Genomic DNA, 16,975 nt, shown 5'->3' on the forward strand with positions numbered 1-16,975 from the left:
GCCTATAAAGACTGCAAGTAAATACAACAAAAACAAGTTTACAAAGACCAGTTTTTGAACTAGGTCTATCTGATTTCCACTGTAATATTAAATTTTTGTTTCTCTAATCCTATCTGAGAAATAGAGTTAGGCTGAAACTGTGTCACAATCTACTCACTCTTTTACCAGCTAAAAAAATAATTTAAAATTATTCTTGCAAAAAATTTGGCCATTAACAGGAAAAAAGGCAAATTATATGATTTTCAATATTAATTAATACATTTCAGGTACCAGCTAACCATCCAAATACATTCTCCCAACACACTCAAATACAGCTCCTGCTACTTAGCAGTTACTGTGGTAGAACAAACATCTGGGAAATAAAGCATATGCTGCTTAACAGAAAACTTTGCCCTCTGTTTCCAAGCAACCTAGGTCTTACCACTTTATTTTTACAAACATATTTACAGCTCTGATAAACAGCTGCTTAGATCAATTCTCTATTATGCGTTCACTCTCATAAAATGCCATTAATTATTGTGAAATCTTACTCTGATTGGATAGTTTTCATATATTTCATCTAAGAATTTCAAAGGTTAAAGTCTCTGGCTATGTAGATCACAACAAACTGGAGAATTCTTAAAGAAATGGGACTACCAGACCACCTTACTTGTCTCCTGAGAAACCTGTATGTGGATCAAGCAGCAACAGTTAGCAATGGACATGAAACAACTGACTGGTTTAAAATTGGGAAAGTAGTATGACAAGGCTGTATACTGTCACTCTGCTTATTTAACTTCTATACAGAGTACATCATCTGAAATGCTGGGGTGAATCGATCACAAGCTGGAATCAAGACTGGTGGAAGAAATATCAACAGCCTCAGATATGCAGATAATACCACTTTAATGGCAGAAATTAAAGAGGAACTCAAGAGCCTCTTTATGAGGGTGAAAAAGGAAAAGAGGAAAAGTAAAAAGCTGACTTGAAACTCAACATTTAAAAAAAACAAAGATCATGACATCCGGTCCCATCACTTCATGACAAATAGAAGGGCAAAAAGTAGAAACAGTGGGAGATTTTGTTTTTTTAGGTTCCAAACTCACTGTGGACAGTGACTGCAGCCTTGAAATTAAAAGATGCTTGCTAAAGATGCCTGCTAAAGATGCTTGGAAGAAAAGCTATGACAAACCTAGACAGAGTATTAAAAAGCAGAGACATCACCTTGCTGACAAAGTTTCACAGTCAAAGCTATGATTTTTCCAGTAGTCACGTATGGATGTGAGAACTGGACCATAATGACGGCTGAGCACTGAAGAACCAATGCTTTCGAACTGTTCCTGGAGAAGACTCTTGAGAGTCCCTTGGACAGCAAGAAGACCAAACCAGTCAATCCTAAAAGAAATCAACTCTGAATATTCACTGGAAGGACTGATACTGAAGCTGAAGCTCCAATACTTTGGCCACCTGATGCAAAGAGCCGACACATTGGAAAAGACTCTGAGGTTAGGAAAGATTGAAGGCAAAAGGAGAAGAGGGTGGCAGAGGATGAGACGATTAGCTAGCATCACCAACTCAATGGACATGAATTTGTGCAAACTCCAGGAGATAGTGGAGGACAGGGGAGCCTGGTGTGGTACGATCCATGGGGTTGCAAAGAGTTGGACATGACTTGGTGACTGAACAATAACAAAGAATTTCCCAGAATTTACTCCCTTCAGAAGGTATAAAATATCACTATCATTTTATGTATAAATACTACAGCACAAAAACACCCAAGGCATGCATTTACAGTCACCCAGAAATCAAGGGGCTAATAAGTTAGGTTATAAACCTAGGCGTTCTCAAAAATCTAATACCACATTTAGCTAGTGCACAGTCCCGAGAGGTAGGGCAGAAATTTAATGATCACACTTCAGCCTTAAATACTCAAGAGACATGAAGGATTAAGCCAAAGAGTGTATGGTCCTTGAATTTCACATAATTAAGTAGCCTACATTTCCTTTCATTTTAAAGTCGAACTTCAAAGAGCTCTAGATAGATGCTCTCTATCTACCTGTATTTGTGTGTGTGTTTATAAATAAGAGAGACAGACAGATACATGCCAGGCTCAGCTATAAACATGGGAAATATCAATAAAATAAAATTATGCTCACATTAGAAAAGCTCTCATCACCCCACTAAATCTTTGCAGGTAACTGCAATTTGTGTAGAGCAAGAACACTTTTTCAAGAAAGACAGGTAGTTATCTATTTCTTCTCTGTTCCAGTGAACCTTTCAAATGCTAAGACACGGAGGTATGAGAACCTAGGTGATTCTTTTTAAAATGTTGGAGAAGAACCAATTTTTAAAAAAATTTCCAGTTTATTAGAGACCAAGTCTTTGTTTAATATAATATGATGTAAACATTAAAGTGCTATAGAAGTTTATAGATGCTTACTCTCAATCTCTATACCTATCACATAGCAGCCTACATGTAATAATAAGGAAAAGACAAGACAGTAAACACAATTAATAAATATGTACATAATATGGCAAAGGTGGTAGGTGCTAAGGGAGGAAATTTGAGCAGTTATCCTCAGGGAGTCAAGGGGTCAGGAATTTGGAGAGGTCCCTGATGGCTCAGTGGTAAAGGAACCTGCCTGCCAATGCAGGAGACACAAGAGATACAGGTTCTATCCCTGGGTGTGGAAGATTCCCTGGAGGAGGAAATGGCAGCCTACCCCAGGATTCTTGTTTGGAAAACTCCATGGACAAAGGAGCCTGACAGGCTACATTCCACGGAGTCTCAAAGAATTCTACATGACTGAAAGACTGGGCACACACACGCGCATACAAATTAAATCGAGTTGTCAGGAAGAATGACAGATTCAAAGATCAAAGACTTCTTTAAATTTAGTTCAATATAGGTGGTAGTTCAGTGGTTTCCAAGTATAAAATCACTACAAATTGATTTAAAAACAGGACAGGTAAAGACATGAATAGACATATAACAAAAGGGATACATTTTCACCAATATAAAATATGAAGAGATGCTTAATGTTATCAATACTCAAAGAATTTAAGATACCAATGTGGTATCATTTTATATTCAGTCCGTTGGCAAAACAATGGACAGTACTAAGTACTGTACAAGGATGTGAATTCACAGACTCTCTAACAGAATGGTAATGGGAATGCAAAATGGGCTAAAATGAAAACAAAAACAGGTAGAAACTATGGGGGATTTAGCTCTTGAGTAAAGGTAACCATACATCACAAGTGAGGTTCACATTCATACATCTTTTCACTTGTGGGCACTCCCCCATCCACATGATGCAAAGTGATTAGGGCTTATGAAGGAAATCACAATCTTACTGGCTCAATGGATAGAAGAGGGTAAAGTTCTTACATTATGCACAAAGATGTTCAATACCAATTCACATCAGGCTGTGATAAGAATATATAATATAATCCATCCAAACTGTACAAAGACAAAGTAAAAAGCCAGTTGAGTTGATGAGATAGAATGTTAATAAAATCCTCAATTAATCTAAAAGAAGGAAGTAAAGGTGAAACAATGAACTGATGGGAGAAAAAGAAATCAAATGGCAAGTGATAAACTTAAACTCAATCATATAATTTACCATTACATTAAATGTAAACGGAATAAACTTTTAATAAAAGCCCAAGATTGTCAGACTAGTTAAATGTAAAGACATATAAAATATAAGAATGAAAAATAAGATATTGCACACACAGTAAATAAGCCTGGGGAAGGAGGATTAGCCATATTAATATGTGAAAAGTGACTTTCAATCAAGTATTACTAGAAAGAGGGATTTTTATAATGATAAGAGTCAATTTATCACAAATGTTTCTGCAACTAATAACAGAGCTTCAAATAACATGAAGCAAAAACTGACACAGCTAAGGGAGAATTACACAAATTCAGTCCATTTATATTCAATAGTCAATATAGTTGGATGTAAATCTGCTGTCCTGCCATTTTTCTCTGTTTATCCCACCTTTCATTTGTCCCTCCTTTTCAGCCTTCTTTCGGAATGACAGACAAGGCAGGAAAACAAGTCAGGTAATAATACAGACGTTAGCGATACTATCCCCCACCTTGACCTAAATCAATTCATAAAACGAAACATCCAAATGCAGAACATATTCTTTTCAACCCACATGTCATACACACTAGGCCAGGCCATGCGTGTATGCAAGGCCACAAAATAAGTCTCAACAAATTCCACACGGAAATTAAAGGATTATACAGAGGAGTAAGAACAGCAACCAAAAGTGGTAAAGTACTAATGTTAAGAACAGAGCTTCCATATTTACTAAAAGTCTGACTTGTCCACGCTTGAGCTATTTTAGTGGCCACCTAACTTCATGAGCATCTGTGTTGATAAGGTTATGTCAATTTTTATGCCTGAGTCAAACTATTTTAAAAAATAGAAAACTTAAATAAAAGGCCTCAGAAAATCTCATGCTATATCAAAATTTTCCTATATTCTCAGAAACATTTCAGAGAGGAAGATTCCCCAGGGCATCTTCACATAGTTAATACAATGGATTATTCCTCCACAGTGAAAAAGACAAATATAACACTACCTGGAGCAAAAGAAGTCAGACATAAATGACTATGCATTGTGTGATTCCTTTTATGTAAAATTCCAAATGGTTAATCTATGGTGATAGAAAGTAGAACAATAGTTTCTTGCAGGAAGTGGTGAATGATTCAAGGAAATTCTGGGGACTTTCTGTTCAATATCTTGATGGATATATACAAGCTTATACATTTGTCAAAACTCATCAAACTGTACATTTAAGATGTGTTCATTTCACTGTATGTAAGCTTCACCTCAAATTTTTAAAATTAGGGTTGAAGATGGCTGTTAGAAATTAGAAATGAAACAATATTTTTATTTTTTTGAAACAATATTTTAAAATGAACCGAATAAATAATGAATGTAAGTAGGATATGCAGGCCTTATATGATAATATATCATGAATAAAGAATAATGAATAATCCAATTATATGCACCTGAGGTCTAAAATTAAACTCAGAATATCCAGCTTCCTATGTTTGGACTCTTTCCTTACCTAGAAACCTGCTGTCATCTTTTGGACACACAAAACCACTTAGAAAATAAAAACTTTACCATCTAATAATTCCCACACAATACCATAATTATTTCTGGATTCTAAATAGCTAATATACACTTATTTGAATGACCTGTTGACGGAAAAGGGACCAGAAAATACAACTACCAACAACAAAGGAGTGTGGTTTGGGTTCAAGGTCATAGTTCAAACTGAAGAAAGCCTTTACTATGGCTGGATGGCATCACTGACTCGATGGACGTGAGTCTGAATGAACTCTGGGAGTTGGTGATGGACAGGGAGGCCTGGCGTGCTGCGATTCATGGGGTCGCAAAGAGTTGGACACGACTGAGTGACTGAACTGAACTGAACTGAACTGATGTAAATAGAGATCAGTTCTGCTTTAAGGAGACCTCAGTCTAGTGGTTTCCTATTCTAACCGTTTAATGAAAAGAAGTTCAGAAAGTCTTGGAAAATCAAGCTCCTGGAGGTAACATTCATATTTCACAGTAATGGTAAAGGACTACCAATGAAGAAATATTTTGGGGGTATTTCAAGCTTGGTCAGGACCCATTTAGAGCAGATTTGAGTAAGGTAAAATATCAGGGAAAGTTTTAGCAATGGGTGTGGTGGCTTAAAGGTTGGCAGAAAACCACAACTTTTACAGGGTTGTTGACTAACTGGTGTTTTAGGTCGGAAGAGCTGCCCAGTTTCTCCATGAAGTATGAAAGAAAGACTGTAAGAAAACTACAGAATCTGTTTCTAAACTTTGGTGAGAATGACATTTGTCCTAACTTTCTCAGCTTTCCTTAAGTAAAATGTTTTAAGTTTGAAAGAGAACTATGAATTCCATGCCCAGAGACAGATACTAAGGACACATAAAAGAAGAAATCCCTTCAGTGAATGAGAGAATGTTTACACACATTCAACTAGGCTGGTGGAGCACCATGTTATTATATGTGGCCATTATGAAAACAATATGGTTTCATGTAAGTTACCCAAGATCTCTCATCAATTTTTTTCCCCCAAGATGCTCACAAGGGATGTCAATCAATTACAAGATTATTTCCCATGCAGGCAGCAATACAATCTTAGCAAAGAAATGTCTTAAAAACTGGACTAGGAAGGACTGCTGAGTGCTTCTCAAAGTGTGGGGACTGCCCAGCAGTGGCACAGCATCACCTGTGAGCTAGTTCAGATGTAAATCCTTGGCCAAGATCCACTGAATCCGAATTCTAGGAGCAAGGTTTGTATGAGCTGCCACGTGATTCTGATGCCCACTCCGTCACTGTGCTAGAGCACAAGCAAAGTCCTCTTTCCTCCTGGAACACCAAGCCCCACCCAGAGGGGTTGGGAACAGGCTACCAAGGTAAACAAGGGCAGAGCTCCTCTCCCCACCTCCGGCTTCTACTTTTGATCTAAAAAATAACAGCTCTGAAGAGGCAATTCAGGTTTTAACCAGTAAAATCTCTCCCTTTAAACTTCAACTACTAAGTTGTTATGCCTACAACTTTAAAGATTCTTATAGAATCCTCGCTTTCTGGTTCTCTGCTATGTATCACATATTTCCCCCTCCACACAGTATTATTAGCCCAAATCCTTTCACCTCTGGTCTGCTCTAACATCCCTAGAAAATGAATTCAGAAGCAACTGAAAAGGGCAGCACAGTAACGAGTGGGGGTTGAGGGGCAGGAAAAGTGCTGAAAACAGCAGGGATGTTGGCAGTGGGGTTGATGTCGATGTTATAACACACATGTAAAAAGTCTGGTCAAACTGTAAAAATAAGTATAATATTGATGGCAGAACTGGAAATATGAACATCGTGTATTTGGTGATATTAAGGAATTATTTTAGTGTTTATGGCATATTAGGGATGACCAAATATTCATGGATGAAATGATACGACATCCGGAATTTGCTTTAAAATAACGAAGGAGGACACTTCCTTGGTGGTCCAATGGTAAGACTCTGTACTCCCAATGCAGGGGGTATGGGTTTGATCCCTCGTTGGGGAACTAAGATCCCATATGCTGCACAGCACAACCAAAAAATTAGGATAAAACTAAAATAAATAAATAAAACAAAAAGAAGGGAAGAAAGGGTAGAGATATAGATGACACAAGATTAGTCATGATTTGAAAATTGTTGAAGATGGGTGATAAGTACATAGGGGTAACACTATACTATTTTATCTAAATTTTCATATATTTGAGAATTTCCATAATAAAGTATTTAAACTTTTTTACCCATGTCTTCGGACAATAGGATTTTCAAACACTCTTGACCCTGATATAATTGGCTTAAATATTTTATTTTTCTAGCATAACCTCAAGCATATCAAGAGCTCACCAAATATTTACAAATCAAATAAGAAAGTACATGTTATGTTAACCACCTGCATAAACACAAACGCACACTCAGAAAATGGAATAGCCTCTCACAGAGAGATGTAAGGCAAAGCACAAAAGAGGGCATGTTCATGACTGTGTGTTAGAAAAAGATTACTTTCATGCTCACTAAAATGAAGAGCCATAAAAAATGGTTAAGTATTCAAACAAACAAAGCAGCAAGGAAAACAGGACAAAATAAAAGGAAACGAACGTTTTGGCTCTTTGCTATCAATATTTAGGAATGATAACAAGAAGACAGATGATTTCAAAAGTTCGTTACAATAAGCCAAGATCTTTTACTTCTTGCATAAAAGGATGTTGCTGCTATTTGAAAGACTAATGTGTATTAGATGCCAGTAAATCGGAAGATCTTGTGATAAACTGAAAGAATACCCTATTTCTCTCTGCTGCGGCTGCTGTTGTTCAGTCACTCAGTCATGTTTGACTCTTTCCACCCCGTGGATTGTAGCCCGCCAGATTCCTCAGTCCTCCACTATCTTCTGGAGTTTGCTCAAATGTGTGTCCATTGAGTTGACGATGCTATCTAACCATCTCATCACTCTACCATTATATGATGACTGCACAAAATTATGGATTTGCCCAATGTCACTCAAGAAGAGATTTAAGTCTAAAACCCAAGTATACTTCTCATTCATTTAACAGGTGCTTATCAAATAGCTATTATGCCCTGACTAGGACCACCAACCTTGACCTCTCATTCGCTTCTGGTCCACATTATATACCACCTGCAGGAGGACACCCACTCCTGCCTGTCTCTCTGCACAACATACCCTGCTCTGGACACACCCTGCTCTCTTACCTCTGTATTGTCACCTCTCTCCTTGCACCACCCCTTCTAAACCCTGGGACACATACTTTCAAGACAGTTCAGGCATCCTTTCCTCCAAGGCCTTCTTCAGCCCACCAGGAACATCCTACCAGGATGACTTCACAAGAGCCCTAATTTTACAGTATCTGTCTCTGTGACTGCACTGTGAGCTCCCTTGATTACAGAGACTGTATTCCTGATCTCTGCAACCCCAGTGTCTCAAGTGATGGACATCAAATGCTTGCAGCACAAATGCTCATGCCCAGAGGCCCCTCAAACATGCACATTGTCATGTCATAACTAGTCTTGCTCCTATGCTCCCTGGTTTGGGGAATAGCATGAGCTTCTTCTGAGCGGCATAGGCCAGAAAACTATCTTCTCACTTTAACTTTTAAGATAAATCTTGATAAATTTGATCACTACTATCACCCTTGTTAACTACAATCTCACAAAATAAGTGTTCATGCTTTTTAGGAGGCAGATGAACCAAGTTTACTGTGTTACTGTGGAATGATGCTATTCCTTTACGTCTATAAACTTCGTTCCCCGTATGATGGACGTTGGGGCCTGAGCAGGTTTCAACTTCTAATTTTTTCACCCACTCTAATCTCTTCAGTTTAGGTCTTATAACCTGGTGACTCATCTCTCTCCTGTTTTCCCACCCAGGTCTACCAACCTCGCCTCAGCTGGCTCAGAGGAAAGCAGCTCTGGGGTACATGACACCCAGACTCATACTCCTGAGGAGGGTAGGGATGGGTAACAGCTACTCAAAGCTCCAAAAGGGAGGGAATGGACAAACTGCCTATACGTGAGCAGCCTCTGAAGAAGTGTGTTATAAACCACTCAGATTAAAAGGTAGTGAAAAAGTTTAGTCTTATCAACATTTATTTTAATAAAATAGAAGACATCAAAATGTCTCACAAGAAGTAAAAGTATAATTTTGTGAAACTTTTGATTTCATTTTATACATATACCTGCCTGTAACAAATACAAATGTAACAAATGATGGAAGGCCTATCATGTGCATGGCCTAGTAACAGAATAGTGGGAAAGAGAAGCAAAAAGAAAAATCACTCTGCCTTTAGGGAAGTGACATTCCAGTGGGTGTGTGTGTGTGTGTGTGTGTGTGTGTGTGTGTATGTGGACATACGTGTATATGTACTGCATCATGACATAAGACAGTATATCTTACACTGGGTCAAAAACATTTGAAAATTACTTCTTTCTCTTTGAAGGCAGATTCTTTACCTTCTGAGCTACCAGTGAAGCCCCTCTTTCTCTTAAGTGTTGCTATGTAAAACATGGTCTATGAACTGGTGCTAATTCACCAACTGTACTGGTCTATTATAAGTCAGAAATTCAGAGTAAGTATTCAGAAATTTTATAGCAACGTCATCTTGCTGTGATATCCAATTTCATGGTAATTTTGCTGCCCGATTATTTTCAAATTGAATTAAAAAAAAAAGAATCAATGCATGATGGACTGGAAATAAGGAAAAAAAAAAACAACCTTCATCTTCACCAGAGATGGCTGGAGAAGCACTGCTATGAAGGACACACTGGGTGGGGGTCTGGGGAGCGGGTGTGCACACAGGACTTTACACAAGAACTGTCACCGCAGAGCACAGACAGAAGGAGTGACGCATTGGCAAGAGGACTGCAACAAGCAGGGAAAATAGTTCAGGTTTGTTCTCGTTCCATACACGTCAAATGGTTAAAATAACTCAATGCAAAGTAGAAAAGTGTTGGCACTGACAACGATGCTATATGGCTAAATTCAGAAGAAGTGAAACAAAAAACACATTTCTCTTAAAGTAACATCAATGGCAGTCATACACAGGCATGCCTCTTTAATTTGCTTCACTTTTATTGTGCTTCACAGAGAGCAACAGCTTTGTGTTTTTTTACCAACTGAAGGTCTGTGGCACCTCTGCGAAGAGCAAGTCTATCAGCATCATTTTTCCAAAAGCATTTGCTCATTTCATGACTCTGTGTAACATTCTGGTAATTCTAGCAATATTTCAAATCTTCTCACAGTGACCTGCGACGTTACTATCAGACTTGCTCTGGGGCACCACGAACTGCATCTGGGTAACATGGAAAACTTAATTGACCAATGTTGTGTGTATTCTGACTGCTCCACCGACTGGCCTTTCTCCCATCTCTCTTTCCTCCTTGAGCCTCCCTATTTCCTAAGACACAACAATGGGAATCAGGCCAGTTAATAACTACAGTGATCTCTAAATGTTCACAAAAAGAAGAGTCGCATGTCTCTCACTTTAAGTCAAAGGCAAGAAATGATTAAGCTCAGTGAGGAAGGCATGTTGAGAGCCACGATAAGCTGGAAGCGAGGCCTCTTGTGACAAACAGCCAAGTTGTGAAAGCAAAGGAAAACTTCCTGAAGGAAATTGAAAGTGCTACTTCAGTATACACACGAATGATAAGAAAGTAAAAGAGCCCTATTGCTGACTGATACGGAGGAAGCTGCAGTGGTCTGGATAGAAGATCAAACCAGCCACAACCTTTCCTTAAGCCAAAGCCTGATCCAGAGCAAGGTCCTAACTCTCTTCAGTTCTACGAAGGCTGAGAGAGGTGAGGAAGCTGCGGAATTTCAGTTTGCAGCTAGCGGAGGTTGAAGGAAAGAAGCCCTCTCTATAATATACCAGTGCAAGGTGAAGCAGCAAGTGCTGATGTAGAAGCCTCAGCAAGTTTTATCCAGAAGATCCAGCTCCGATCATTAATGAAAGTGGCTACACTACACAACACTAATGAAGATGAAACAGCTTTGAAAAAAAGTGAGAAAAAACAGTTAGAAAAAGATGGCATTTAAGATTTTCATAGAGAAAAGTAACCAACGCCTGGCTTCAAAGCTTCAGAAGAGAGACTTTCTTTCTAGGAGCTAAAGCAGCTGGTGACTGTAAGTGGAGGCTAATGATCATTTACCATTCTGAAAATCCTAGGGTCCTTCAGAATTATGCTAAATCAGCTCTGCCTGTGCTTTATCAATAGAGCAACAAAGTCTAGAGGACAGCACATTTATTTACAGCACGTTGCACCAAATATTCTAAGCCCATTCTTGAGATCCATTCTTCAGCCATTCTCGAGAAAAAGATTCCTTTCAAAATATTACTATTCATTGACAGCACATCTGGTCACCCAAGAATTTTGATGGAGATGTACAATGAGATTAATGTTGCTTCCATAACACAGCATCCATTCTGCAGCCCACGCATCAAGGAGTCATTTTGACTTTCAAGTCTTATTATTTAAGACACACATTTCATAAGGTTAAAGCTGCCACAGACAGTGATTTCTGGGATGGATCTGGGCAAACTAAATTGAAAACCTCTGGAGATATTCACCATTCTAGATGCTTTTAAGAATATTCGTAATTCATGGAAAGAGGTCAAAACATCAACATTCAGAAGAGTTTGGAAGAAGCTGATTCCAATCCTCCTGGATGCCTCTGAGGGATTCAAACTTAGTGCAGGAAGTCACTGCAGATGCGGTGGAAAACAGCAAGAGAACAGAATCAGAAGTGGAACCTGAAGATATGATTAAATTGCTGCAATCTTATGATAAAACACGAAGAGATAAGGAGCTGCTTCTTATAGATGAGCAAATAAGTGGCTTTTTGAGACAGAATCTGCTCCTGGTGAAGATGCTGTGGATATTGTTGAAGTGACAGTAAAGTATTACATATATTACATAAACTGAGTTGATAAAGCAGTGGCAGGGTTTGAGAGGATTGACTTCAATTTCAAAAAGGGTTCTACTGAGGTTAACATGCTATCAAACAGCATTGCATGGTACAGAGAAACCATTTATGGAAGGAAGAGACAATGGACAAGGCAAACTTCGCTATTGTCGTATTTTAAGAAATTGCCACAGCCACCCCGGCCTTTACCATCGACCATCTGATGAGTCAGCACCCACCAACATCTCACTGAGGCAAGACCCTCCACCAGTACAAACATGATTTGCTGGAAGGCTCAGATGACAGCATTGTTAGCAAAAGTGCTTCTTAATGTATGTACATTGGTTTTTTTTAGACAAAATGCTCTTGCACACTTAAGACTATAGTCTACTACACTACAGTACAGTGTAAACATAATTTTCATATGCACTGGGAGACAAAAAAATTCCCTGTGACTCACTTTATTTTGATATTTGCTCTAATGCAGTGGTTTGGAACTGAACTCACAGTATCTCCAATGTACACCTGTAAGGAACCACTTACATGTCTAATTACAAAACATCACAGCCACAAAGAATGTATCCTGATCATCTCTGTTTTAATAAAGCAATAAAAGCTATTATATTTTTCACTAAAATTTCACAGACTGTCATTTCATACAACATGGCTCAAAAAAATTTTTTTTTTCATTTTAAAGTGGAAGAATCTTGCCAGCATACCAGGAAGAGTGGTAAAAATTGTGGGCTAGGGAATAGTTTCATACAGAAACAAGACTGTAATAATTTTAAAAACTAAACTGTTTGTCTAATAGGTAATTTCTATTGCTTTTCTATTTCAACTGAGTGGCAGTTACATTCTTAGCTGTATGATAAATAGAATGTCATCATTTTTTCCCTTTATAGCATATACGCCTCTAGCTATAATCAGCAGTGCAGATATGTCTCCAGCTGTTGTAGGAAAAAAACGGAAAACCAGAGCCCTGAAATTATACAGTTGAAAGTATAAAATATATTCTTAACACTGTTACTCACTGTTAAAAGCGATTACCCCAATACAAAATTAAAAGTTTTAAAAAAATAAGACATATGGAAACTGTGTACAATTAATGAAGACTGAGCCAAGTAACTGATCGAAGATTGAAGGCACAAGAAGGGGACGACAGAGGATGAGACGGTTGAATGGCATCACCAACTCAATGGACATGAGTTTGAGCCAGCTCCAGGAGTTGGTGATGGACAGGGAAGCCTGGTGTGCTGCAGTGCATGGGGTCACAAAAAGCTTGTCATGACTGAGCAACTGAACTGAACTGAGCCACGTAATAAGAGGTAATATAATGCTTTTCAAATTACTAATACTTCAGGTTTGTGTGACTAGCACTAACTGCTGCAATGGGAGATTTGATTAAGGGAGGGATGATGAAAATGAGGAAAGCAACACTCCCAACTCAGGGGGCCCAGGTTTGATCTCTGGTCGGGAAACTAGACTCCACATGCCACAAATAAAGATTCCATGTGCTGCAACTAAGACCTAGGGCAGACAGATAGATAACAAATAAATAAATAAAAGCAAAGCCAAAATTTATTTCCCAGCTCACGGGTTAGCAAACTATAGCCCATAAGCCAAATCTGGCCCTCTGCCTGTTTTTGTAAATAAAATTTCCCTGAACACAGTCACACTCATTCGTTTCTGTAATCCTCTAGGCTGCTTTCATGCTACAACAGCAGATTTGAACAGCTATAAACACAAAGCCTAAAATATTTACCATCCGGCCCTTTCACAGGAAAAGTTAGCAGACCTCTGCCCCAGCCCCTTTCCTATTTGCACATTTTCTCATTGCCAGAACAATATTTACTGACAATGTATAATATATCAGAGGGCTTTCCAGGTGGCTCAGTGGTAAAGAATCTGCCTCCCAATGCAGGAGACTCAGGAGATAAGGGTTTGATCCCTGGGTCAGGAAGATCCCTTGGAGTAGGAAATGGCAACCCACCATACCATTCTTGCCTTGGAGAATCCCATGGACAGAGCAGTCTGGCAGGTTACAGTCCAGGGGTCACAAAGAGTCAGACACGATTGTGCACTCACACACGCATAATATATCAGGCACTATTCTAAGGGAAGAGGGTAAAGAAGTAAAGAAAAAGAAAGAAAAAAAGTAAATAAAAGGTTGGTGCTCTGATAAGGCATACATTCTAATGGCAAGAAACCATCAACAAATAAGTGGGTGAACTCTACAGTAACTCAGATGATGATAAAAATATGGGTAAAACAAAGCGGGTAGGATCACACTAGCTTACAACATATCAGGAACTGGTTTACATGCTTTTAATGTATGAATACATTAATCTTTCACAACCCTTCTGACATGATATTCATTTCTCTCTTTTCTGTTTGGCTGTGCGGGGTCTTCACTGCAATTATGAGGGCTTTTTGTAGCTGCAGCATATAGGCGCCTCGAGTTGTGGTATGTGGGCTTAGTTGCACCATGGCATGTGGGATCTTAGTTCCCTGATCAGGGACTGAACCTCCATCCCCTGCACTGAGACGCAGATTCTTAACCTATGGACAACAAGGGAGGTCCCTCATCCATGTTATAGGTGGTAAAACTGAGGCACAGAACGGGTACCTGAGTCATACAGCTAGAAAACAGATTTGAAACCAGAGCCCATGATTTTAATTGTACAATCTGCTGGCTCTTTGTGCAGAAAGAGACTGAGAGGAAGCTACTATTTTAATATGATACTCAGGGAAGACCCCACTGACAGAATGATATTGAACTAAGCCCTTAAGAGGTCAAAGAGAAATTCATGTGAATATACAGGAAGAACTTCTTGGTTGCAACAATAGCCAGTGTGAAGGCCCTGAGGAAGGACAGTTTCATGTATTTGGTACTTGAGGCCCAGGTGGGGAGAGGGGAACCGAGAAGGGGAATTTTGTTGTTGTTGTTTAGTCACTAAGTCATGTCCAACTCTTATGTGACCCCATGGATGGTAGCCCCCCAGGCTCCTCTGTCCATGAGATTTCCAAGACAAGAATACTGGAGTGGGTTGGCATTTCCTTCTCCAGGGAATCTTCCCAACCCAGGGGTCAAACCTGTGTCTCCTTCATTGGCAGGCACTGAGCCATTAGGGAAGCCCAAAGGGCAATTTACATAAAGTGAAAGGCACAGGGCTTAACTACATAGTTTGATGAGTTCTAAGCAGTGTATACACCTAAGTAACACACACTCTAACAAGGTAACAACTTTCCTAACATCTTGTGTTTATTTTGATGGAAAAGCTAATAAAATTTGATGAGTGTTTAGGAAAAATAAAGGACCCGAGTCGGTGGCCTAATCCATAGAGAGATGGATGGCCATTTAGTGAGGTGAACCACTTGCTCCCAAACTGAGCATGACAAGTAGTCCTTCCATCTACTAAAGGAAGGAAGCAAGAACTATAAAATGATCATCCAAGGAGAGTCATTCCCACCATCCTTTACACTAAAGCCTAATGAAATAGCCAGATCTTGTATATGAAAGCTGTGCATCATGGCAGATTACCCAAGAAAAACCCCCACCTCAGCATCAAGCACTCCCATAACACTCTTTGTTTTTAAACCTCTACAACCAGGTACCATATGGACCACTGGTTATCTCGACAGACACTGCACTTGGCTAAAAAAAAAAAAAAAAAGATGTCTTTGATAGTTAGGCTCACTTGATTAGGTCCATGAAATGCTGTTTCTGCCAGATGGAGTTTTTTAAAAATTAAGGTCCTGGGACTTATTTGGAGGTCCAGGTGTTAAGACTTCATGTTTCTTCTTGCAGGGGACATGGGTCTGATCCCTGACGAGGGAATTAAGATGCTGCATGCTACACAGTATGGCCAATAAATAAATAAAACACTATTTTAAAAAGAAGGTCCTGCTCTTAATAATAAGCTTCCATACCAAGCTTAGCTGAGATCATATATTCAATAAAAGTGAAAGTGAAGTGAATGAAAGTCACTCAGTTGTGTCTCACTCTTTGCGACCTCATGGACTATACAGTCCATGGAATTCTCCAGGCCAGAATAGTGCAGTGGGTAGCCTTCCCCTTCTCCAGGGGATCTTCCCAACCCAGGGATTAAACCCAGGTCCTGGCACTACAGGCAGATTCTTTACTAGCTGAGCCACAGGGAAGCCCTGTATTCAAAAAAGATTTGATAAATAGATGAACAATCATTCACTATCAAACATCCATCAACACGAAATTATTCATTAATCACCACCAAATGTGCTATAGAGTATTATATGTTAAAGAACAGTACATTAATGGACTTGTTTGGCCAACCACTAACAAGGGTGGGACTGTATGATAAACAGCTCAGAGGCTTGCAGCAGCTCCCTATGGCTTTCAGGACAAGCTTAGGGCTTTTAGGATTTGATGAGCTCTTCTTCACTCTGGCTTCCCTGGTGACTCATTGTAAGGAATTTGCCTGCAATATGTTTTAGATCATCAGCACAGTTTTTTTTAACTTACTTTTAATTGGAGGATAATTGCTTTACAATATTGTGTTGGTTTCTGCCATACAACAACATGAATCAGCCATGACTATACATATGTCCTCTCTCTCTTGAACTTCCCTTCCACCCCCCGCCCACCCATCTCACCCCTCAAGATTATCACAGTCAACCCAGATTTTTGTTTTCATTTTAATAAAAGTTCTGGCAATCCAACAGCTTTTGGGAGAGAGGGAATGGGGAGACAGAGAAGAAAAATGGAACAAATAAAATATGTTGAACTGTCTCAACGGCAATCTGAAAGCTTGCTTTCAGTATAGCTATAAGTTGAATGCCTAGGGTAGGGCTACCAAATAAGCAATATAATCAAGATTCTCCATACTTTATCTGGTATAACTACTGCTTCAAAATGACACAGCTAATCCATCCTTTCATTCATACACACATATATACACTTATTCAAAGGATACTGGTCATTCATCCATCATGTACCAGGAATTGTTCTAG

At 39.1% G+C, this 16,975-nt stretch overlaps 1 protein-coding gene across 3 annotated transcripts in view; it reads right to left on the reverse strand.

Annotated features, from left to right (window-relative positions):
* The window catches only part of PPFIBP1 (PPFIA binding protein 1), a 199,401-nt gene that overhangs the window by 71,007 nt on the left and 111,419 nt on the right, over positions 1-16,975 (reverse strand). The window lies entirely within an intron of this gene.

This window comes from Budorcas taxicolor, chromosome 5 (assembly GCF_023091745.1).
Source record: "Budorcas taxicolor isolate Tak-1 chromosome 5, Takin1.1, whole genome shotgun sequence".
Lineage (NCBI taxonomy): Eukaryota > Metazoa > Chordata > Mammalia > Artiodactyla > Bovidae > Budorcas > Budorcas taxicolor.